Raw genomic sequence first — 26,583 nt, forward strand, 5'->3', positions numbered from 1 at the left:
TTTATAATGTAGGGTAAAGTCTCAATAATATCCTGATGCATGCTCAATCATCCAGGTAAGGATGATTCTGTTCATCTGGACGTTTTCAGTGGGAGAAACATTTCGTCACTCGTCCAGGTGACTTCTTCAGTCTCAGCTGACTGCAGTTTTCCCCAACCTTATAAACAGTGCTTTTGCACAATGACTAAACTAGCACCACTGAATGAACAATGGGCTGGGAGGTCATTTCCATGATCATTAATATGCAAATTGTCATGACCATTGATCAACAACCACTGATCAAAGACCAACGCTGAGGAACGCTGGTTTGAGCGGGCAGTCAAGGTCATTTACGGGAAAAGGGAAAGACTGAATTGAGGAGGAGGCCTAAGGGTACATCTGTCACCATCTGTCACAATGCTGTGATTGCAGCCATTCCCCAACTCTCTGTGAATGTAACTCATGGACATTGATCAACGGGCTTTGATCAGTGCGAAAACCTAATTGTCTCTCAGCAGTTTGTGAAATACCTGTTCAGTTCAGCTTGAGCCAAGATGACTAAAGCTGGGCATACACTGTGCGATTTGTGGCCCATTTTGAGACATTTTTCAGTCATGCGACCATTTTGGGGATCGGCCTGAGTTTTGCCTTAATCGTGTGTCGTGCATTGTGTAGTATACATGGGGTAATGAGAAGCGATTAACACCTCACAACCAGCTCCCGATCAGCAATTGTACGGTCATAAGAAAATCAAACCTGTTTGAAATCCTGGGTGCCCCTCGTGAGGGTATCGCACTGTTGAAGCAGTGCCATGAGCCGATTTAACGCAACCTCTCACGCTGTGCATGCGCAAACAGAAATGGAAGTGAGAAAGATGGAGTAGCACGGCAGTGCAGCGTGTGATCTGGACACAAGCGATGGAGGCCCAACTTGTAGAACTTTGGCAAGCTCATCCGTGCCTTTTTGATGTGGTCTCACAAAATTATCACGACTGCAACAACCGTGAAAAGAGTTGGATGGATGATTGTAATGACCACGGCAGACCCAACAACATGAACATGCTTTTAAGCATCACTTTATTGCACACACTATTTAGTCAAGGGAGCTTGCAAAGAAAAGCGTCTGGACTTCTTTAAGTTTCTTGAAGACGTTTCACCTCTCAGAGAGGTGCGATGACCTGGATGACTGAGAACCTTCACAGACGCACGCTATTTACACTTTTCTCACGGATGCTGTGCACACTCGGCTGCAGTTCTCCTGCTGCCAGCCACACACATCAATAACAACAACATGATAGGACTCAGTTCAGCCTTTTAACCCAGCGCCTACCCTGCAGCGGCACCGCTGTTCACACCCCGCCGCATAATTGCTGCTCGATTGCAGCTGCCTGGTCAATGTTTTTCCTTAGCAGTTTAGCAAAGTTGGTGGTGTGAGTGTGTGTGTCTGTGTGAGTGAAAGACAGAGAGGGAGAGAGAGGGAGAACGAGAGACAGATTTTGTGTTAGAAGATTTTGTAACACTTCATGTTACCACTTCATGTTATTATGCACGCACAGAGTGAGCAATCAGGTCACGTCAGAGCATCAGGCCGTATAGTATGAGACTATGCATTGTGACCTATGAACTTCTAACCCCTGCGATTCAGTTGTACAGTTTGAGCAGGAGCTGAATAACGTGACTAAAAAAATTGCAGTGTAGGCCCAGCTTTAGATAAACAAGATCACTGCACAGGAAGCAGAACTGTCAGTTTCTCTAGTTGAACCTGTGGAGGGATCATGGACTGCCTGCAGTTTGCTTACAAGAAGGTGCTCTTCACAGGTTCACCTACAGGAACCATCGCCCAGCACATCCAATCATATTCCTCGTGGAGGCGTCACACCACACACCAAAGAAGAAAGTGCAACAGGGCTCGCTTTGTGAAGAATTAGAGTAGTTTCCCGGAATGAAAAGTGCATTCATCTAGATTGTTAATGGAGCGTGTTTAAAGACATGAAACGCTGCAAAAACAAGCAGAAGCTGCAATATGATGATGATGAATGATTCCCCACAGACTCAGTCATGTTCCTGAAATGATTAAAGACACGTAGTGAAGAGCAAACGAGATACGAGCACCTTCGTCTGCAGACTGAGGCTGTGAGAGTGTGATGGGACGACAGCACGTTGAGAGATAAATGCAAGACAGCATGTGCATGTTTTAAACTCCCCTTTTAAAACAAATGCTCTTATCTGGCCGAGTCTTGACATTACCTGATAAGGTGTGTCTGTTTTGGGTGAACCTGCTTTCAGCTACTTCCACTTCAAGTTAGTGACTCCTGTTTTCTAAAACTACAGGTGAAACTTCAGCTGATATTGTGTGCACTCATTATCCATCTATGTCTGTCCATCCGTCCATCCGTCTGTCCATCCGTCCATCCATCATTTAATCTGTCTGTCCGTCCATCCATCAATCCAACCGTCCATCCATTCATCCAATGTCCGTCTATCCATCCAATGACCATTCATCCAACCATCCTTCTCCAGTCCTGAGCACTCATGAGCTGAGGCGTGTGTTCCGGAGCATTAACACCAGGAAGGCGGCCGGGCCGGATGGAGTGCTGGGCCGGGTGCTAAAAGACTGTGCTGCGGACCTGGCGGACGTCTTCACCTCTATATATAACACCTCGTTGTCCTGTTCACTGGTACCATCCTGTTTCAAAGCAGCAACCATCGTTCCCATCCCAAAACAGTCAAATGTCACATGTCTGAACGATTTCAGACCTGTGGCACTCACCCCCATTCCCGCCAAATGCCTGGAGAGACTGGTCATTAAACACATCAGAGCTGCTTTTCCACCATCCCTGGACTCGCACCAGTTTGCATACAGGGAGAACCGGTCAACCGAGGATGCGATCGCCACAGTGCTGCACACATTACTGAAGCACTTGGAACACAGGAACACCTATGCACGGCTCCTCTTTGTAGACTACAGCTCGGCTTTTAATACCATCCGGCCATACAAACTCCGTCCCAAACTCCACCAACTGGGACTTAACTCCTCTCTGTGCAACTGGATTGTGGACTTCCTCACTAACCGTAGACAGAGTGTCAGAGTGGGTAAGAACACCTCTTCCACCCTTGTGGTCAACACCGGTGCCCCTCAGGGGTGTGTTCTGAGCCCTCTGCTATACACTCTCTTCACCCATGACTGTATTTCCTCCTGCGCGTCCAATCTCATTGTTAAGTTTGCAGATGACACTACAGTGCTCGGACTTATATCCAACAATGATGAGACAAACTATAGGACAGAGGTGCAACAACTAGAGTCATGGTGCCACGACAATAACTTGGTCTTAAACACCAAAAAGACCAAGGAGATCATTGTAGATTTCCGGAAGAGGGGTCATAACAACCATCTGCCTCTCTTCATTGGCAGTGAGGCGGTGGAGAGGGTGAGCAGTTTTAAATTCTTGGGGGTAACTGTGACCGAGGACCTGTCCTGGGGCAACCATATCACCTCAGTTGCACGGAAGGCCCAACAGCGCCTCTACTACCTGAGGAGACTGCGGAGCGCACACATTCCCAGATCTCTGATGTTGAACTTCTACAACTGTGCCATCAGCAGCGTTCTGACGTATGGATTTCTAGTGTGGTTCCCCAGCTGCACCAAGGCCGATCAGCAAGCACTCCAGCGGGTGGTGAAAGAAGCTGGCAGAATTATTGGAACAAGTCTGCCAGAGATCAGTAATATCTTCCCCACTCGCTGTCTGAGGAGGGTGCACAGTATCCTGTGGGACCAACATCACCCTGCGCGCCACCTTTTCCATCTGCTGCCCTCAGGGAGAAGGTACAGGTCTATACAGGCCAGAACATCCAGACTGGCCAACAGCCTGTATCCACAGGCTGTGAGGCTCCTGAACTCTCTGCCCCTCTCTCACGGACAATAACCATATCCAACTTCTTAATAGCAATGAACTGGTCTGCATTGGTGCATCATATCTTTATTCTCTTCCCCCTCCTGCCCCCCCCCCCCCTCTTTCTTAAATAGATAACTATCATATCTGATATCATATCTCACAGTACAATAATATTGAATGGGTTGCATTGTTGTATTTTGTCATGTTTCTCAGGTCTTTGTCTGAATTTCTACGAACATTATTGCTAAGGATTGTCTTATTGCATTGGAGTCACACTGGGTTAAATATGTACACTTGGGTTTTAAGGGGTATTTATTATTTTCTTCTTTTTTTGGGTTGTATGGAAGCCCCAAACGCAATTTCATTGTTCTTGACAATGACAATAAATAAATACTACTACTTTTTCCAGCCGTCCATCTATCCAACTTTCCATCCATCTGTCAATCCGTCTATCCGTCCGTTCATTTATCCGTGCATCCATCTATCCGTCCATCAGTCTGTCCATCATCCATCTGCCCGTCCGTCCATCCATCATTTAATCCATCTGTTCATCCATTCATCCAACCGTCCATCCATCAATCCAACCTTCCATTCATTCATCCAATGTCCGTCCATCCATCCAACTGTCCATCTATCGTCTATCTGTCTGTCCATCCATTCATCATTCAATCTGTCCACCCATCCATCCATCCATCTGTCAATACGTCTATCCATCCGTCCATTTATCCATCCATCCATTTATCCGTCCATCAGTCTGTCCATCATCCATCTGCCCGTCCGTCTATCCATCATTTAATCCATCTTCTGTCCATCCATCCAACTGTCCATCTATCGTCTATCTGTCTGTCCATCCATCATTCAATCTGTCCATCCATCCATCCATTCGTCAATCCACCCATCCATTCATCTGTCAATTCTTCTATCCGTCCATCCGCCCATCCATCCATCAATCATTCAATCAGTCTATCCATCCATCCATCCATCTGTTATTAAGTCCTTCCACCTGTCAGTCAGTCCATCTGTCCATCTCTCCATCCATCCCTCCATACTCAGGGCAGACTGCACAAATCACAGCAGCTGCATTCTGTGGAAGGTTTTATTTCCGTGGTTAATTCTTTCTACAAAGAGTAATCTTACATTTAACCTCCACACATCAAGCTGCTCCGTCTGCAGTGCAGCAGAGGCTTTCCCACCAGCTGTTTGATGCCCACAGTTTCCTGATTATGTCATCATCCTGACAGCCTGACATGATCTGACTGATTACAATGATGATGTTTCAGCGCCAAATCACACAGACCCCGAAACACTTGCTAATGACTAAGTATCTCCTCAGCCAACAATTTACCCTGCTTCCTTAGCATAATGAGTGCGATATAATACTTCATATAAGAATATGACTCTCATTATTCCTGGTGAGGAAGGCCACAACCTTCCTGCACAGGACACTGCAGGAAACCTGGGAATAGGCTGATTGTTCCTGAACAGTGCAGCAATGTGAGAGGAGGTAAAAATGCTGAAAATCTGCTGGTTAAAATTTTATATTATACAGTGGGGCAAAAAAGTATTTAGTCAGCCACCGATTGTGCAAGTTCCCCCACTTAAAATGATGACAGAGGTCAGTAATTTGCACCAGAGGTACACTTCAACTGTGAGAGACAGAATGTGAAAAAAAAATCCATGAATTCACATGGTAGGATTTGTAAAGAATTTATTCGTAAATCAGGGTGGAAAATAAGTATTTGGTCACCTCAAACAAGGAAAATCTCTGGCTCTCACAGACCTGTAACGTCTTCTGTAAGAAGCTTTTCTGTCCCCCACTCGTTACCTGTATGAATGGCACCTGTTTGAACTCATCATCTGTATAAAAGACACCTGTCCACAGCCTCAAACAGTCAGACTCCAAACTCCGCCATGGCCAAGACCAAAGAGCTTTCGAAGGACACCAGGAAAAGTATTGTAGACCTGCACCAGACTGGGAAGAGTGAATCTACAATAGGCAAGCAGCTTGGTGTGAAAAAATCAACTGTGGGAGCAATCATCAGAAAATGGAAGACATACAAGACCACTGATAATCTCCCTCGATCTGGTGCTCCACGCAAGATCTCATCCCGTGGGGTCAAAATGATCATGAGAACGGTGAGCAAAGATCCCAGAACCACACGGGGGGACCTGGTGAATGACCTGCAGAGAGCTGGGACCAAAGTAACAAAGGTCACCATCAGTAACACACTACAACGGCAGGGAATCAAATCCCGCAGTGCCAGACGTGTTCCGCTGCTGAAGCCAGTGCATGTCCAGGCCCGTCTGAAGTTTGCCAGAGAGCGCATGGATGATACAGCAGAGGATTGGGAGAATGTCATGTGGTCAGATGAAACCAAAGTAGAACTTTTTGGTATAAACTCAACTCGTCGTGTTTGGAGGAAGAAGAATACTGAGTTGCATCCCAAGAACACCATACCTACTGTGAAGCATGGGGGTGGAAACATCATGCTATGGGGCTGTTTTTCTGCCAAGGGGACAGGACGACTGATCCGTGTTAAGGACAGAATGAATGGGGCCATGTATCGTGAGATTTTGAGCCAAAACCTCCTTCCATCAGTGAGAACTTTGAAGATGAAACGAGGCTGGGTCTTCCAACATGACAATGATCCAAAACACACCGCCCGGGCAACAAAGGATTGGCTCCGTAAGAAGCATTTGAAAGTCCTGGAGTGGCCTAGCCAGTCTCCAGACCTCAACCCCATAGAAAATCTGTGGCGGGAGTTGAAAGTCCGTGTTGCTCGGCGACAGCCCCAAAACATCACTGCTCTCGAGAAGATCTGCATGGAGGAATGGGCCAAAATACCAGCTACTGTGTGTGCAAACCTGGTAAAGACCTATAGTAAACGTTTGACCTCTGTTATTGCCAACAAAGGTTATGTTACAAAGTATTGAGTTGTATTTTTGTTATTGACCAAATACTTATTTTCCACCCTGATTTACGAATAAATTCTTTACAAATCCTACCATGTGGATTCATGGATTTTTTTTTCACATTCTGTCTCTCACAGTTGAAGTGTACCTCTGGTGCAAATTACCGACCCTTGTCATCATTTTAGGTGGGGGAACTTGCACAATCGGTGGCTGACTAAATACTTTTTTGCCCCACTGTATGTCTTGTAGAAAGACATAACCGGTGGACATATGACCCAGAGCCAGTAAAAATATGTCAGCCAGGTAGGTTAGCCAGCTGCTTCTCTAGTTTCTCAGCTACGAATCACAGCTTTGAGCTGGTGAAATACACTGACTGTGGAAGTGTGACGGGCCCGGGCAAGGGGAGGTAACATGTAGAGAGAAGAATGATGGGATTTTGTCAACGATCCACATCACTTCACTTTTCATGGTTAAGTTGGAAAGAAATTCACATATTTGAGCTGCGGTGATCAATAACTCATAAGAAGCATTATTAGAGCATTATTAAAGGATCAGCAACAGCTCTGAATCTTCCTCTGAGCTGGACCGACAGCACTGGAAAAGAGCACAGACACAATCGGTGATAACTTTGTGTTGATACATTCTTACATTTGGTCCCATCAGTTTCTACTGTAGTCACTGAGTTTTTAATTTTTTGTTCCAATTTTTTTTTTAAATGACCAGACAAAAGAGTGATGTCCCGCTAACTCACCGTGAGGAGGAGATGTGCCCTCTCTGCATGGATACATTCAGTCTCTGGACTGAAGTTTCCAAACTAAGTTATTCTTCTTTTCTGTTTTACCTGACGAGAACTCTCCTACAGCAACATGAAACACATCTTCCTAACGTATGTATTTTGGCTGACACTTTTCACAGTACTGAAATAATACTTTGAGCACTGTATAGCTTTCAGTGGTTAACTGAAATACAAATACTGACAAAATAACCATCATGCAATATGGCGAGACGATAGCGAAAGCTAGCTTACACAGCAAAATAAACAGCGCACAGTTCACCTCTTACAGTGAACAATGACGGACTAAAAGTAACACGAGTTTTGTGCATTGTAATAACCTTAAACAGGAGAAATAGTAGTGGGGGGGGGGGGGGGGGGATAAATGAACATACTTGACACACAGCTTTCGCTTTCACTCGTCTGTATTGAATCCCTCTACTGGAGACTTGAGGTATTACCAATGGATCAACACCTAAAAACCTCAATGAATCGAAGTAATGTAAAGAACAGTGACCAAAGTTCCTCCACAGTGAAGCAACAGACTGGAAACATCACTGAACTTATCATGAGGTGGACTCTTCTCTGCCCGGAGTGAGGTACAAACTCTCTGTCACATGACTGTATGAGCATGTGTGTGGAAACAAAATCATATACACTATACTGCCAAAAGTATTTTATTATTTTATGTATTATTAGAGCTGGGCGATAGAACGATAATGATATGTATCGCGATATAACTTTTACTCGATAGAGAAATTAAGCTATCGCGATAGACCTCGCCGCTCTTGTCCTCTTTAAAAAAAAAAAAAAAAAAGGTCAGCCAATCCAAATTAAGTAGCGCAGAGCCGAACCAATCACAGCCGCAGCGTCACGTCGCGTGACTTGTTACATACAGCACAAGTGCCAAGCCGCACGTGTGTTTGTTTGGGAAGCAGCCAGCGGGTAATGGAGCCAGCGGGTAATGGAGGAAATGAGTGTGCCGACTAGAAAAATCAACCGAGCGTGACCGAAGAGAAAACAGATGATGGTTCCAATGCCGGAGAGATTGTCGAACGGAAGAGCCATAGAAGCTCCGCAGTGTGAAGGTATTTCGGCTATTTCAAGTCTGACAAAAAACAGAGTACCGTGCACTGTAAATTGTGCCGAAAGCAAGTCTGGAAATACAATAAACTGGTGCATGCGTCACACTGTGCGCCACGTTATTGTTTCGGTGAAATGAATTTCTACAATACTGTTACTGTTAATTCTACTCTCTGCAGTGTTTAAATGCTTACATATACACACAGTTACTGTCCCTCCACACATACGACTCTGTTCTGCTTCTATGCCCCAGCTTTGTTTACTTTTTCCCACCGAGGCTTCTAGACTTCTGATTGGCCAACATTTCTGCACGGTTAGGAATCTAGCGCCACCTGCTGCTTTGGCATGTTCATAGCAGCGTTTTCCTTCATTTCTGCCTTAATGTGTGGACGGGATTATTTTTTAAAACGAAAACGGAAAATCTCCGTTTTCAAAAATACCCGTGTACGTGTGGACGTAGCCTCAGTCTCTGACTGGAAGCGCTAATTCGTCATTCGGCTTTTGTCAGACTAAAGTAACTGTTAAAACTGTTTGAAAAGCTAAGCTATACAACAAGGAGAGATTGAGAATTTCCTTTTAGTTCTCAGTTTATTTGATATTGACAAAAGTTAGTCAATTTTGTCTGTTCTTCTGTAAAACAAACTAAGATTTATTTTTAGAATTAATATTTTGTTTCTAAGTGGAATTGACAATTTAGTCTGTTTCGTTTGTTCTATTTTGAAACTTAAACGCTTTAGCGGCTGCCTTTTGTGTAGTTTGCAATATTTGCCTTTATTTATCTGAAAAAGTCTCATGTTCCTTAAGTACATCTACCCTGTTGAACTTATTGTGGGAAATAAATATTTAAATAAAAACAAGCTGCTGATTATTTCACATTTTACTTGTGAGCAACGGCACATTTAAATCTTACAAATATAGTTATTTGGCTTATATCGTGATAGATATCGTTATCGCCTGAAATGAAAAAAACATATCGTGATATGAAAAAATCTCATATCGCCCAGCTCTATGTATTATATATTATATTATAATAAGAGTATTTGCTTGTCTACCTTCACTTACAGTCTTTATGGCCCATGCTTTGTTCACTGGTGTGAAGTCATGTTGGAATAGGAAGGGACAAACAGGGCAAAGGTGTAAACCCCAGCAGAGCAAACCTGCCATAGTCTGCACACACGCACACGCACACACACACACACACACTCAAACCATATTAGACGGTGGCCTGCTGGATTTTAGAATCAAGGATCAAATATATAGGGAGTTCATATTTATGTGCACAGGTGTGTGTGTGTGTGTGTGTGTGTGTGTGTGTGTGTGTGTGTGTGTGTGTGTGTGTGTGTGTGTGTGTGTTTGGAAAGACATCAAACATCTTCAATTATTTCAGCACCTCGGGTGTCATTCTCATTATCTACGACCAGTGTGAGAGGGTGTGTTTTCTTTTTTTTCTGTCCCGTTTGGATCGTTAGCCATCAGAATTGTTGTCTTAAGGCCAAGAAAGATGCCAAGCGGATTTATTTTACCAAGTGGATCATCATGGCCTTGCCATATTGGTCCATTTGATTGACCTTTATTATAATTATGAATTTATTTTATTTTCAGTTGCTACAAACGGGACAGACATGACTGGGGGATAGGACAGGGAGAAAGAATGAAAGAAAGAGAGGGAGAGAAAGAAAACCAAAGGGAAGAAGAGACGGTGAGAAGGGGGGGAAGAAAGAAAAAACAAAAACAAAAACAAACAAAAAAAAAACACCTGGATCACCTGTATGGAGAAAAAAAAACAGAAGAGAAAGCAAACAACAAAGAGCAACATAATAAAAAAAACTGTACCATCACAATAAACTAGCTAGCAGTAGATAACAGTAGATACTAAATAATAAACGATATTGTGCAGCACGCAAGATAGACAGCGCACAATGTGCTTTGAGGCAGCAGCCAAGAAAGCTGTTTGTCTGTGAACACCCGTGTGTACATCTGTGTGCATACCTGTGTGGATCAGCATGCTTGTATGAGTGGGTGTGTTTTCATGAGCAGCGAGATGAACAGCTGAGGAGTAACACAAACGTCCCAGAGATACACACACCTGTGCTGCTTTATGGAGCACGTGATGCAGAAAAACATTGATGGCAATGAAGAACAAGTCAGCGCTGGAGTCAGCAGACTTTCACTGAAACGTCTCCACTCAGACATCTGACCTTAGAGATGGACCCCAAAATGACTGCAAGATTCCACTCAGTTGTGAGCAAAACTTCAACCCTGCACAACTCACATATAATAAGCCACAGAAGTAATTTTAAATCGAGCACTATTACTGAATGTTTGTGGAACTGCTTCATTAATCGTTCATTGCTGTTAGTACAGAAAATAAATGATTGCCTTAATCTTCCACCTCCTGAGGCTTTATGGAGTTTTACAGTAAGTTTCAGCCCTTTGTTGTTTACTTGGTGTTGTATTTTTCAACCACAGCAGGGGACCGTTCAGCAAGAAAAGGCTCGGAAAGCCCACATCGGAATATAGAGAACAAACCATTTGAGAGCTACACATTTCATTTTAATGCCAGAAAGATCATTGTGTATTTAAAAGTGTCTTTACGACGGCAGCTGCAGGTTTGATATGGGACTGAGAAAGAGCATGTGGTACTCACAAATACAGTGATTACCTGCTGATGCCAGGGTGTGAGGATTCATACCTCAGCTCAGGCAACCTTTTCCAATCCACACGGTGACAGGGTGGGTCAGTGAGTGACCTCCTCCATGGTGACGGATTAAAGAGCCTCTCGGATGAGCGCTTACGACTGACACAGCAACTCTAAAACCTAAACTCAAGTCGAACATTTTTAACGAATAAAAAGTAAATTGTCACCATCCATCTGCCAGTCAAAGAGGCCACACCCCTAATAATGCAAACTTTAAGCCTTAATATAATGAACGATATTTGGAGACCAGAGCAGTTTTTATATCAGGCTGTGAACATGCTCCCTCCTGGGAGTCTATGGGACTGGCTCAGTGCTGCCTCTGCAGGAGGTTTGGGTGCCTCAGGCTTCAGCCGTGGCTGCTGATGCTTGTTTGCAGCTAAATATTTGCTTTCATCACGCAGATGAAACCAGTTCTGTATGATCTGTACGAGTTGTTTTTCTGACCTGAGTGGGCATTCATGAGAAATTTCTCTGCTCTGCAGGCACTCAGAGTGACTCAGCAGATTCATTTTTTTCATTCCTTGACCTGAGAGTAGACTTTACAATTGGCCCAGACATTTGTTGCTTTCCCCCCCGCCTGCTGGTCATCATGCATAAATTCCTTATTTCCAGGAGAGCTTCTGTGCTTCTTCTTGATTGAATTTGGCGAGCGGATGCCTCGGGGTCTGAATAAATGCACCCTGAAATCACTGACAGGAATTTGTGCGTGATGCACTGATGCATAGAAGATGTAAATAAGAAGCAACCGATCCCTGGTTGTATCTCTTTCTCTGTGTTTTTCTTGACATATGAGGCTTTCTGTGCCTCGTACAGCAGAGCGACTCTCGCTCATCAATAATAATGTACAGTATAAAGCATGTTTCAGCTATCATCTCAAAGATGCAGGTGTATTTGCATACATAGATGTGTGCATCAAAAGCACTGAATCACATTATTCACAGTGGAGACTCGGGCACCAACAAAGTGCATGTGAGATGAGGCAGACGAGTATTTGGCCTGTTTGGATGAAAATCCAAAGACTTAGTGAGCGTTATGTTTGATGTGGAAATGAAAGATTCAGATTCTCAGGGCGCCATCTTGTCTTCTCACACCTCAGCCTCCACCCTCTTCTTCCTCTGCTCTTGTTTTGGGGGAAGGCGCATGATCCAGATCTGTCTCCTCATTCAGTCCGTACTGTACTTCATTCAAAAACAGGTGAGCTTCTGTTTTTGCTTCTGGTCCTTTATATTTAGTCTGCACCAGTGTTGGGTGTTACGTGTTACTAAGTAACGCGTTACTGTATTTAACCCTTTACAGCCGATCGGAGCGGGCACGCTCCATTTTGCGTAACTATTTTTAAATCCCGGTAGCTCTGCAACCACGTAAGCTAGCGCAATAATTTTTTTTGCATATGAAACCGGAGGAGTTGTACTTACATCTGATGCCATCAGCTTGTCCTAGGTCACAGTTTCCTTCCACATATAGCTTTGCAAAAACTGCATAAAAATCACTTGCAGCAACAAAAACATGATATTCCAGAAACACGCTTCGCCGATCCGATCAGCTGTTTGTAACACTTCCTACATCCATCAGCGCGAACTATCACATGACCGCATGACCTGCCCGAAACCGGAAGTGACGTCATTTTGCGGAAATGTAGTTTTTTTTACGATCGGGGCCTTATGAGCCTATACTTGTGTTTTAAAAAGTTATGTTTGAGTTTATGACTTTCTGTGTCGTTTCTGGGATGCTTAGGACTCATATTGCACTGCTGGAAATAGTTTATTTTGATGCATATGCTGTTATTTTGCAAATTTGCACTATAATATTTATTTTCGTTTTTCCTGCAGTGTATAAAAATTGGTGTATTTCAAAAATAAAACTATGAAATTTAGGCTGTAATGGTTGTATTGATGTATAGCAACTTGAAATGCTCCCAAAAATGGCTCCACAGCATGTAAAAATATAATATAAGCTCTGGCGGACTTGGTTCTATGGTAGGTCTTAAAGGGTTAAATTACTTTTCCACTGAAAAAGTAGAGAAACTAATTACTGTTCATTTTTAGGTATTTTAAATACAATTACTTACAATGTACTTGCGTTACATTATAAAATAACTAAATTCGCTGAAAATCATTATGTAATTTCAATAATTTATCTTCTAAAGGTAAAAATAAACTCTGCCGCTTTAACATCGCTGTAGTGCAGCTGTACGTCATTTCGCGCCAGTTTGCCGCATAGTCGTATTCTACAGCGGAAGATGTCGGACTCGGCTGAAGCGAGGGCCTGTTTTATGAAATATTCCCGTCACTTCACTTTTCTAAAACAAGCAGACAAGAACATTACAGTAATATGTAAGCTATGTCCTGGGGAGAAAAAATTATCGTCCGCTGTCAATAGCATGAGTAATCTCCTGAAGCACCTGACACGGCAGCACAGACAGAGACTTCTGAGTGAGCCATCTTCATCATCCATGGATAACACCGCGGCAACTCCTGCTAAGCAGACGAAACTTGATTTCACTTCAGCAACACAGAAAGTGTCTGAAGGTGAGCTTAAGAAAATGATTGCAGGCTACGTTGTGGAAGAGATGCTACCGCTGCGTACTGTAGAGTCTCCGTCTTTTAGGTGCATATTAAACAAAATACCTGCGTGTGGCAAAAAAGCAGCACTGCATGATCGAAAAACGTTTTCTACTTACTTCGATAAGTGTTATGCTGACATGGAAATGGAGCTTAAAGAGACATTCGAGAGTTTGGAATATATTTCCACGACTGCTGACATTTAGACCAGCCATAACAAAAGTTTTCTCGGAATGACGGCACACTGGATTGATCCTTCTACTTTTGTACGAGGACATGCAGCGCTAGCATGTAAAAGAGTTCGAGGGAGACACACATATGATGTCATCGGCAATGAAATCGAGCAAGTACATTCGGCTTATGGACTGAACTCTAAAGTGACAGCCACCGTGACAGACAACGGGTCCAATTTTATCAAAGCTTTTAGAATGTTCCAAAAATCAGACTCTGATGAGGAATCGGAAGAAGATGAAGAGGTGACATTTACTGATGTCACCTCTTCAGTAAGATCCTCTCCACAGAATCTGAAGGACAGTTTTCTCTCCCTCCACACTTAAGGTGTGCATCACACACACTGAACTTAATTTTTCATGATTTTGAGAAATGGCTTCAAGCAAATGAGGCAAAATTAATCTACAGAAGTGCAACTTCAAAGTGTTCTGCAATGTGGACAAAAGCAAACTGTTCTTCTGTTGGTTGGAGTTGGTAGATAATTTTTTCAAGAAAAAAGTCGTAGTACCTGTTTCAACACGATGGAATTCATTTCACGACGCTCTGTCCAGGATCACTGACATTCCCCTTGCTGAATTAAATACTGTCTGCACTCAGTTTGGAATCAAATGCTTCACTGATCGGGAGTATCTGTTCCTAAAGGAGTATTGTATCGTGTTGAAGCCACTCACTGTTGCATTAGACATATTGCAAGGAGAAGAGAACTGCTATTTTGGAATCCTTCTTCCAACTCTGGAGATTCTAATGTCCAGGATGCTGGCACTGCAGGACGAGCTTAAGCTGACAGCATCCCTCCCTGATATCATTGTTAAGGTAATATATATATAGCCTTACCCTAAAATTAATTTTTGTTTTATTTATCATGCTCTTATGTGAAGTGTCTGATGTATTTTTTTCTCATAGGCGATCAAGGTGCGCTTTTCCTCAATGATGGACAATAAAGAAGCTCTCCTGGCTGCAGTCACTTTGCCTAAATTTAAGTTACGCTGGATCAGAGAAGAAGAGAAAAAAGACATGGTTAGGGCAATGCTTACTACAGAGTGCCGTGGGTTGTCTCTTGAAGACCAACAACCTGCTCAAGATCACAAGAACCCTGCTAACTCCACTTATGACTTTTTTTCATTTGAGGAGGACGACTGTACCTACTCTGCTGAAACAGAGGTGATGGAATATTTGAAATCTGCTGGGTCTGAGCTGGGTGGTCTTAGCCAGTTTCCCAGGATTAAGGCCATTTCACTGAGGTACAACACAGCCACACCATCAAGCGCACCAGTCGAAAGGCTTTTTAGCCTCGGCAATCTTGTGCTTACACCCAGAAGAAACAGACTGTCAAGTGAACGCTTTGAGAGACTTACATTAATGAGATACAACAACTTTTTCAAAAACAACACAGCTAAGTAGTACAAAAAATGTTTTGGAAAACATGAGTGCATACAGCATGCAGGAAATATGGTGCTCATTGGTTTGAGGAAGTTTCAGAGGAATTCTGTTTGTTAACCAAAGTTCAGAGTTAACTTCACTTTGTTGAATCACATGACATGATTACATACATTATGTATGAATATGTTACTCATTGCATTGAAAATGTAAAAATTTTAATGTTCATTGCGTGAAATATGTCATGTTTAACATTTTTTAAGTTAAGCTTTTTTGTTATTCAGATATGTTGCAGAAAAATATATTTGTTATTCTGGAATTGTGTTTCTTAGCTAAAGAAAGTGTCACGGTTCTGGGTCCGTTGGACCCAGTATTTTGAGTTTATTGTGTTTTGATTTAAGTTTTCATCAGGGATTGTGTTCTTGTTCTCTTGTCGTGTTATGGTGATGATTATGATTTCTATTATTAGAGTTCCATGTTTCTGTTTATCTGGGTTTACGATGTGAGTTTAGTTTCATATGTCATTTCCTGTCTGTCTCTCAGTGTCAGGTCTGCGTCTTGGTGTGGTGTTCTCATTTCCTGTTTTATTGTGAAGGTCTGGGTCTCATGTGAGTGTGTTCAGTTTTACCTTTGTCTCGTCTTGTTGATTATTCCCAGCTGTGTCCACCACCTGTGTGTAATTCCCATGTGGTTCTCTGTGTATTTAAGTCATGTCTTCCGTCATTGTTGTTGCTGGTCTGTCTGTGTATTCCACCCTGCGTCATCTGTGTATCTACCATGTCACATCCGTGTGCTCTCCCTGCTGTCCATCGTCATTCTCCTCTGCTCGTTCTCATTCAGGTTTGTGCTTTGTAGTTTAGTTGTTTCCCAGTATAGTTTAGTTCCAGCTCCATTTGCCGTTTGTATTTACTTTCATGTTCAATAAACCACCTTTACACCTTCACGACTGCCTGCACTTGGATCCTCCTTCATTTCCTCCACACGGCTCACCTCACTCGCCGTGACAGAAAGTTACATTCCTTACTAAAAAATGTAATTATTAAAGAATGTTTTTTTATAGAATGTAATAAAGATGATTCAGGAAGCAAAAAGGCTAAACTGTTTCATGTTAACTCGTATTTTTTTAAATTATTTATTATTTAAAGAGTTTCATTTCTATTGTTTGTCCACTCAAGGTTTATGGGGATTTTAATAAGTATTTAGTTAAATTACTTATTGAGTAATTAAGTTACTTTTCAGACACAGTAATTAGATAAGTATTTTAAATACAATATTGATTAAGTAATTAGTAATAGCAGTGGCGGTCCTAGCCTGTTTGGCGCCCTGGGTGAACACTCCCTCTGCCCCCCCCCCCCCCCCCCCCCCCCCCACACACACACACAGACAAAACATATTAAGGATTGTACATTAACATAACACTATTGTACACACACACACACACACACACACATATGAAGAGAGAGAGAGTATGCATCGTATGCAAACGGCTAACAAACAGCCATCATAATTCGTCATACAATGAGGACAGGACAAATCAACAATTGACAATGACTAATTAATATTAAAATCTGTAACATAATGTATTGTTTGCAGTTTAGTCTGTTACTGTTGCTATTTTTACCATTTCTTCTTGGAGCAATTGTAACACACATAATTTCCTTAGGGATTAATAAAGTATTCTGATTCTGATTGTTTCAGGATATATGCCTTTATCCAATGACACATCTGCTTACCTGATAAACGACAGCATTCGCTGTTTAAAGCATGTCTGTCGTAAAGCTGAGTGTTTGTGGAGAAAGACTCGTTTACAGGTTCATCTCTTTCATTTAAAAGACCTTGTAGTTTCTTTTAACGCTTCAATTCGTGATGCAAGGGCTGCTTATTTTTCAAACCTAGTCTCTAGAAGCAGAGGTAACCCTAAGGTTTTATTTGATACAATTAGGGATATTGTTGCTCCGGCTTCTGCTGCTGTCCCTATTTATTTGAATGAAGACTGTGAAAATTTTCTTTCCTTCTTTGTTGAAAAGGTTAGCAATGTAAGGAGCAACATCTCTCCCTCCATGTACCATTTGCCTGTTCCGATTTTACTTAAGTGAGCGACTGTGGCTAAGGGGGTTGGGAAGCGCATCCATAACTGGAAGGTCGCCGGTTCGATCCCCAAGCTCTCTGTCCTGTCGTTGTGTCCTTGGGCAAGACATTTACCACCTACTGGTGTTGGCCAATGGCACGATATGGCAGCCTTGCTTCTGTCAGTCTGCCCCAGGGCAGCTGTGGGTACAACTGTAGCTTGCCTCCACCAGTGTGTGAATGTGAGAGTGAATGAATAGTAGCATTGTAAAGCGCTTTGGGTGCCTTGAAAAGCGCTATATAGATCCAATCCATCATTATTATTATTATTAAGCCTGTCAGATTTGAAAGATTTTCACCTGACCTATCAATGAGATCCTTGATATTTTATCCGGGTCTTTACTTAAAAATGTTTTTAAGTCTATTGGTCCTAGTGTTCTTAAAATTCTTAATGCATCTCTACTCTCTGGTCAGGTCCCTGTTTACTGTAACAGTGCTGTCATTCACCCACTTTTAAAAAACCTAAACTTGATCCTTCTTTGCTTTCCAGCTACAGCCCTATCTCAAAATTGCCTTTTATTGCCAAGATTTCAGAAAAGGTTGTGGCCAAGCAACTCACAGTTGTTCTAGGTGAACATAACATTCTTGATAAATTTCAATCTGGCTTTCGTAAGGCTCACTCTACCGAAACTGCACTTCTTAGAGTGTCTAATGATATTTTGATGATTTATGATGCTGGAGAGTGCACTGTTTTGATGTTGCTGGATCTGACCTCTGCTTTTGACACTGTTGATCATCTTATTTTGTTAGATAGATTAAACCACTGGGTGGGTGTATCTGGTACCGCATTGGAATGGTTTAAATCCTATTTGTCAAATTGATCTTTCTCTGTTGCTACCTCTAAGTTCAGATCCTCCGTCAGCTCTCTTGCCTATGGGGTGCCTCAGGGCTCTGTCTTGGGACCAGTATTGTTTTTGTTGTATTTACTCCCTCTTCTGCAACTTCTTAGCTCTTACTCTGATATTTCATATCATTGTTATGCAGATGATATTCAGTTATATAACTCTTTTAGGCCACCTGATGTTTCTAAGCTCCAAATCCTGCAGTCCTGCTTAGATTCCGTTAGAGATTGGCTGGCTGGTAATTACCTTCAACTAAATGCTGATAAAATGGAAGTCATTATTTTTTGCCCCTGAGAAATTTGTTCCCCTCGTGGTTAAAAATCTAGGCCCTCTTGCTTCTTATATTAAATCATCCATTAGGAATTAGGAACCTTGGTGTTACATTTGATCCAGCTCTGACGCTGGACACACACGTTAAATCTTTGGTTCGCTCTTGTTTTTACCATCTAAGAAATATCGCTAAGCTGAGTCCCATTGTGTCACGTTCCGAATTGGAAATGATTATTCATGTTTTTGTTTCATCTCGCTTAGACTATTGTAATTCCTGGTTTACTTGCTTAAGTAATGCCTCCCTGGAACGACTGCAGGGTGTTCAGAATGCTGCTGCTAGGCTTCTGACAAAGCATCACAAATACTCCCATGCCACTCCCCTGCTGATTCAGCTCCATTGGCTCCCTGTCAAGTTCAGGGTCCAATTTAAGATCATAATCATGACTTATAGGGCCCTGCACGGTGTAGCTCCAACTTACTTAAGTGATCTTCTTCTTTCTTATCACCCCAGCAGGTCCCTGAGGTCTTGTGACCAGGGGTTGCTGGTTGTCCCGCATACAAGGTTAAAAACAAAAGGTGACAGAGCATTTGTATCAGTGGCTCCCAGACTCTGGAACTCGCTCCCTTTGAGTTTGAGATCTGTGGACTCAGTCATGTCTGTTTTCTGCCTCTGTAAAGCACTTTGTGATTTTATCTTGAAAGGTGCTATATAAATAAAATTTTACTTTACTTTACTGTATCTTTTGCTCGTTTCTCTTCCTCTTCTTTTCTCTTTTTTCTAAACTGTAGTGATGGGTCGGTTGCAAACGAAATGGCTCTTAGAGCCGGGTCTTTGACGTGAACGACACGAGCCGGCTCCTTATCGCAAGCCGTGGGGTTTTTATTCTTTCTCTCACCCTCTCTCTCGCACTTTTTTTCCGCTTCACTCCGCATGCGAGCCTTGTGCTTTACGCTGGGAAGAGGGGGGAGGGGCGGTAGTTACACTCAGTAGCACACGAACAGAGCCAGAGGGAGAGAGAGAAAGAGAGCCAGGGACAACAACGTGACATTAGAAAGGTATAATAATCATCCACAACTATTTTCAGTTGCAGATGATAAAGGATTCAGAAAGTTTATTCATGCAGGTCCATATGACAGAGAATATGCATCTTCTTTTTGTTTTCATATTATAATTTATATTTAATTGTGTTGTGGTTTGCAGTGTTTTGTGTTGTTTCACTTTAAATTTGTAAAAGGAAAAAGCTGAAAATTTAAGTAGTTAAAAGTTGAAATGTGAATAGTTGGTTTTTGTATTATATGATTTATTTATTACATTTTATGTGGAGTGAATAAATAAAAGTATATTTACGGTGGCCCCTACAGACAAAGCACATACAAGCTCCAAAACACGTACAAACCCCGAAGCACGTACAAACTCCAAAACACGCAAAAACTCCAAAACGTGTAAAAACTCAGAAGCACATAAAAACTCAAAACACGTACAAAACACAACAGAAGTGCTCCAGGATGCTAGGGGCAGTGTTGAACTTTTGTTACCTAGTGGCTACACAAGCCAGCAAGTACCAACGACCAGATTTGGTGTGTGGTAATAACAGGTAAATGAACTAAATGAACTATATATGAATGCTTGTGTATAAATACACAAACAATACACATATGCTTTCATGCTTTGAATTGTGTAATTTAAGTGATCTAGGTAGCTCTGTTTTGGAAGTTCAGTTCATGCTAGGAAAATGTGTTTTGGAGTTTGTACGTGCTTTTTGGAGTTTGTACGTGTTTTGTCTCTAGGGGCCACCGCATATATATAAATAAAACCACTTTTTTTTTTACATTAGTAATTCCTTTTGTGCATAATTTTATATTATTGTTAATAATAAATTAATTAAAGCAACAAAACAACCTGAAGAGCCGGTTCGGACCGTTAGAGAGCCGGCTCTTTTTAGTGAGCCGAACCGAAAGAGCCGGTTCTCTAAAAAGAGCCGGAAATCCCATCACTACTAAACTGAGGACCTGATGGGTTTGAACTTTTCTTGTCCATCTTCCATCGGTTTTAATTTTGCACTCCAGTACAAACACCCATCCTTCAACCCGAGGATCACCACAACATAACCTAATAGACCTACACCTTAGTTCACAGATTCACTTTGTCTAGGGTGCATTTCTGAGATTTCACACAACCCAGGATTCAAATCATGAATTCATAATGGACTTGGATCTACAGCATCATGAATGGAATGTGCTCTATTTGGAAGCAGCATGGCCCCCCTCCCCTTTCGACGGGTTATGTGTGAGACTTTAAATCATCAAACTGTAAATTTTAAATTGTTATTGATCCCTTTACCCCTAGCCCTAAAGTTTATATTTATTTTCTTACTCTTCTTATATATATTGTTTGTTTACTTGCACTACTGTAACTGGAGCCTCGTCGTCTTGTCTCTCTATGTACTGGACTGTAGCGGAGATGACAATAAAGTTTACTTTGACTTCAGCAGCAAGCAGGTGCACTGAGGGCTCTCGCGCTCACTTTATAGAATTTCAAAAAACCATCGGTCCAAATTATAAGTCTGTATTATAATGTCTGGTGTTTTTGTGTTTGTTGGTTTGCTTTTATTTTGTTTTATTTTGTGAGTTGGTTATTAGATGTAGCTCCAGCCGGTCAGAGAATCCCCCGCCGCCCCGCCCTCTCCTCCCTGCGCCGCAAGCAGCAGGTGCACCTCGCAAACGAAGAGCGCCCTTACTCCCAGCAAATGGGCGATAGAAAATCGATCGGTGCCTATGCCATTCACAATATGCACTGGCTAACGTCGGGGCAGCATGAGTACGAGTGTGAGTACAAATATAACCTTGGAACAAAATATCATCCAACAATCAGTTTGTTCAGACTCATGTCTGATTGACCGTTTCAAGTCAAAAGGCTTTCTTGTTTCAGGAATGTGGATCTATGATAAATCACACTGCACTTATCACAGGTAGGCACCTTGTTTCCAGGGGTTCTTTTAATTACAGCAGTCTCTTTGAGCCGAACAACACAGACGAATCAGCAACTACTAAGACAGAAGACACAATTTAAATACACTCAGAGAAACACAGGGAGATTACACAGGGACACAGCTGGGAGTGATTAACGTGACGAGACCAGGGAGGCAAACTGAAAACACTCACATAAGACCGAGACCTTCACAATAAAACAGGAAACACATACACGTAATGACACAACACACAAACTTAACACAGACTGGGGGACTCAGAACATAGGAACATGAAACGTGAAAAAGGAACACAAAAACCCAGAATAATAATAAACTGAAACATAAACACTGAGTCACAAACTCCGGACCATGACAGGCAAAGCTTCACACAGACACACAGCTCCTCCCCTCACTAACAGCTGAAGTCGTTAACGCTCATAACACCGAACAACCTTTTAGGAGGAAGAAAATGTCCTTTATCAATGACACTGAAGTATCAAACAGTTACATAAATGCTAAGCTGGTCAGTGCACATGTTAGCATTAGCCATTTGACTATTAGTTACACAATAGTTAGCAGTTACAGAAGACGGTCCAGAGCTTGGCAAACTAATCAGAGCAAATAAACAGCGAAACAGTGATAAATCCCTCAACCTCTACAATAATTATATCACTCATAACCAGTGTTGGTCAAGTTACTTGAAAGTAATCAGTAACTAATTACTGATTACTTCCCCCAAAAAGTAATCCTGTTACTTTACTGATTACTTATTTTCAAAAGTAATTAATTACTGAGTTACTTAGTTACTTAGTTACTTTTTAAAAACACGATTTACAACCTGAATAGGTGATAAAGCAATAGATCTGAGAGCCCAATTCTACTTTTTCTGCATAATCCACCATACAAAATGTAATCAAATGGAAAAGTCTCTTTTTAAAACTTGTTTTATTAGTTTTAATATTTTAATTTTATGCAGCAAGCAAAATTTTAATTATATGCAACATTCTTTGACTGGAAGAAATTAGTTTAACATTTAAACCTATTTTCTGCACATTCCAGCACATGAAATAAAATATATTTTTTGTGTTTACACCAGGGGCGATTTTAGCCCATTTTTTAAAAAAATGAATCAAAGCACCCCCAAACATTTCTTACTTTTTTGACAATATTTGCTGTTTGTGGGACACACTACTAAAAATATAAAAAGCATCCAGTACGTAATTGAGATGGAACATTTTAACAACAAAAGTATAGATAACCCCTCCCCCCTCCCAAAGTGGTTTGTTCCAGCTCTCCCCTGCTCGGGCTCTAGTGCCGTTGCTGCCAGAGCGATGGTGGCTGAGACGCAGCGGAGCAGAGGTGTAAGTGCCTGGCTTAAAACAGGACATGTTAGCTGCCTTTAACCTTCAGTTACTCTTTATATAGTTAGGTAGGAGTCAGGCCATGTTTCTTTTTAGCTGAAAAATATTACACCAGGTAACCTGCAGTGTTGAAAACGTGTTTTCCGACTGTGTTTGCTACCCTACAATCCGTCCTGCTCTGTAGTAAAATCAGCAACATTTGACCGTCCTGTTGCTCCCATTTAAATGTATGCAGCCTATTTAAAATCTAAAACGTAACATTGTCCGCAGCCTACTGTTGTTACCACCGTCCTGTTTTAAATGTAATGAGAGAAACTGGTTATTTTGTCATATGTGCCGATATTGAACCCAAGGTACTAACTAGCTGACTGGATGCCCATTAACCTTATAACTCCTGTTGTGTGTGTGTGTTTGTTTGTGTATAGAGAGACAGCCAGGTTCATAATGGATATGAGGTAGTTTTTTCAAAAAAAGGAGCCACATTCAGGTAAAAGTGTAAAATCAAATGATCCATCAATAAAGGATAATGTTGGATCAGTGTTTCAATATTTATATCCTTTATTAGATGTACATGTGGTTTGGTTATTTGCCTTTTGGTTAAAAGTAAACTGAGAGAGGACTTTTTTTTATTAGTGATCTTAATAGTATTTTTTAATCTAATTGAATACAATCTATTTGTGTATGATTGTCAGTCCAAAGAGGGAGAGAGGAAAGAGGAGAACATGAGGAGAAAGTACAAGGTCAGGAAGAACCAGGTAAGAAAACAGACAGGGAGTACTAACAGGCACAACAGAAACTGTTAAACTGGCAAAGAAAAACTAATTTTACTCGTACAATCTGGAAGTTGTGTTCTCCCTATGTTAAAGCTGCTATACACAGTCTGCAAAACAAACTGGGTTGTCAGCCCTGGCACTGCATTACCATATTGAGCTTCAGTCAGAGGAAGTCACGGTTGCCAGAGACTTTTTGAAGCTCAAGAGTGAGGCTGGTGCCATTCCAGATATGTTAACATTGTACAATCTTCTGGATAATCAGATCTTCCCCGAACTGAAAACTGTTATTCAGGTTGCCCTAACAAACCCAGTTAGCAGCTGGAGCTGTGAGAGGTCTTTTAGTGTCTTGAGTCAGCTCCATACCTGGCTGAGAAGGACCATGGGTCAAAGCAGACTCCAGCACCTGGCTGTGATGTCAGTTGAGAAAGAAATGCTTGAGAGACTTGAACACCAAAATGTGATAGACAGATTTGCCAACCTCAAGCTGAGGCGGCAGAGGATAAAAGACAAGAAAAAATCTGCAGAGCCATATTAGTATCTGCAGTAAAGATCTTTTCATACATTGTATACATTGTACCAGAGGCTAAGGTGTCTCAGTTTTTTTACATTTTTTAATAATATTTTGTACATTTCAAGGACTCTTCTATTTTTGGAGTGTATTTTTATGTATCTCTATTGTATTATAATACACTAAAAGTGAATCTCTGTCCAAACAAATGCACTCAGCTTACTTTTTACTCACAGTGAGCATCATTCATTATTCTCCCGCAGTAATTAAGGTTAGGAAACTGCGATCGTGGCTCAAAGAGTTGGCAGTTCGTCTTGTAACCGAAAGCTTGTCGGTTCGAGCCCTGGCTCGGACAGTCTCGGTCGTTGTGTCCTTGGGCAAGACACTTCACCTGCCGCCTACTGGTGATGGCCAGAGGGGCCGATGGCGCGATATGGCAGCCTCGCTTCTGTCACCAACTGTAGCTACCTCCACCAGTGAGTGAATGAATAGTGGAATTGTAAAGCACTTTGAGGGCCCCGCAAAGTGCTATATGAATGCAATCCATTATTAGTATATGTATTTTTTAAAAATTCCAATCCATTCTTCTTTTGCAGCATTTAAATAACCTTGCTCAGATTTGATGGTTTTGTTACAGACTTTTCAAAAAAGTGTTTTGCTTTTCTTTCACAAATGTGGGGATTAAATTGTGTTAAAATGTACAAAACAGTGATGTCATGTTTTGTGACGAGGACCCAGGCACAGAGAGACTTGATGAATTTAAGAACCTTATGATTTAATAAAGAAATTTGCAGACTTGCACAGAGATGGTAAAATTATGATGACTGATAATGGAGATGAAGACAACAGAGGACGAGGACAGGGAGGACCAGGGGTTTAAATGCACCAAGGGGACAGTCAGAGGGAACTCGGGACAACGGGAGACATTTAAGGATGCAGGGACTGACAGAGACAGGGAAGAAGTCTCATCGTGACGAGGAAAGTTTACCTTGCCTGGACGGGCAGCTCTCTGGGTGCTCAGCACCCCCAAAGCTCTGATCCTAGAATCGCCCTGGTTTACACTCACTCTTTCAAATAGATGCAAGTAAACCACAGCAGAAAATAAATAAAATCAAAGACTAGCGGTCCTGTTGCTCTATTTTCACCTGTAAAGCAGGAGTGGGGTAGGCAGAGGTTTACCCTGGTGCAGATGTGCCGCAGCGGTGAGTTGAAGAATCCATGAGTTTCTCTGTGAATTTCCCATTACGTGGTAGCGCACTCTGTGCTACGTTTTCTTCCCACGCACAACGGACACTAATGTTTTTGTCACTTTTTATGGAATCAAACTCAAAGTAAGGTCAGTACTTCCACGCTTTAAACGCTGCACGCTCAAACTCTCTCCCGCACTCGATATATTATCCATTGATGATCTGCACACAGCTGTTGTCACGAACGTGCGACGTTAATGAGACATTCTCGCAAAAAAATCACGGTTTTAGTAAAGCAGCGTTCCTACGGGAAAGTAACAGTAATCTAATTACCGTTTTTGCAATAGTAATCCCTTACTTTACTCATTACTTGAAAAAAGTAATCGGATTACAGTAACGCATTACAAGTAACACGTTACTGACCATCTCTGCTCATAACATCTCTGACTGGAGCACGTGGCGCTCACACGGATCATTTTGTTAAAGAAGCCACGTACATTTTTTTGCCTTCATACTGTGAATGCTTTCAGAGGCTGTTGAAGTGCACAGGCATGGCTCCAGTTTCACTGTTTCTTCCCTCAGATCTTCATGAGGATTTCACAAGATATCTACATGAAATCTTTGGGAGTGAGAAACATTTAAGCTCTGTTAAAGTTTTTACATCGTCCAGACATGATTCCCTCTGCCTCTGAATTTTTTAATTGTTAACGGGAGGATTTGGTGGAGAGACTGTATAACAAAGAAATCAGCGGATTCTGAGGTGGTCAGGTTGGACTGATTTTAGATGGAGTGACCAGGGATGGAACATAGATCTGAGTAATCCAGTTTTCATCCATGTTTGGCCTTAGCAGCAGCAGCAGCAGCGGGATGATGTGTGAGCATACCAAACCCTCTAAGGAAGACAAATTATTTTTATCTTGTGAACGCAGGATAATTATGGATGGGAATGCATTCTAATCTTCTGCATGAAGATAAAAATATAGAGAATATTTTGGTACTTCAGAAGCTCAGCAGCAGATTTTTCATCAAAATCAGGAAAT

This window comes from Rhamphochromis longiceps, linkage group LG2, assembly GCF_057381845.1.
Source record: "Rhamphochromis longiceps isolate RC_006_pf linkage group LG2, R_longiceps_female_GT1.1, whole genome shotgun sequence".
Lineage (NCBI taxonomy): Eukaryota > Metazoa > Chordata > Actinopteri > Cichliformes > Cichlidae > Rhamphochromis > Rhamphochromis longiceps.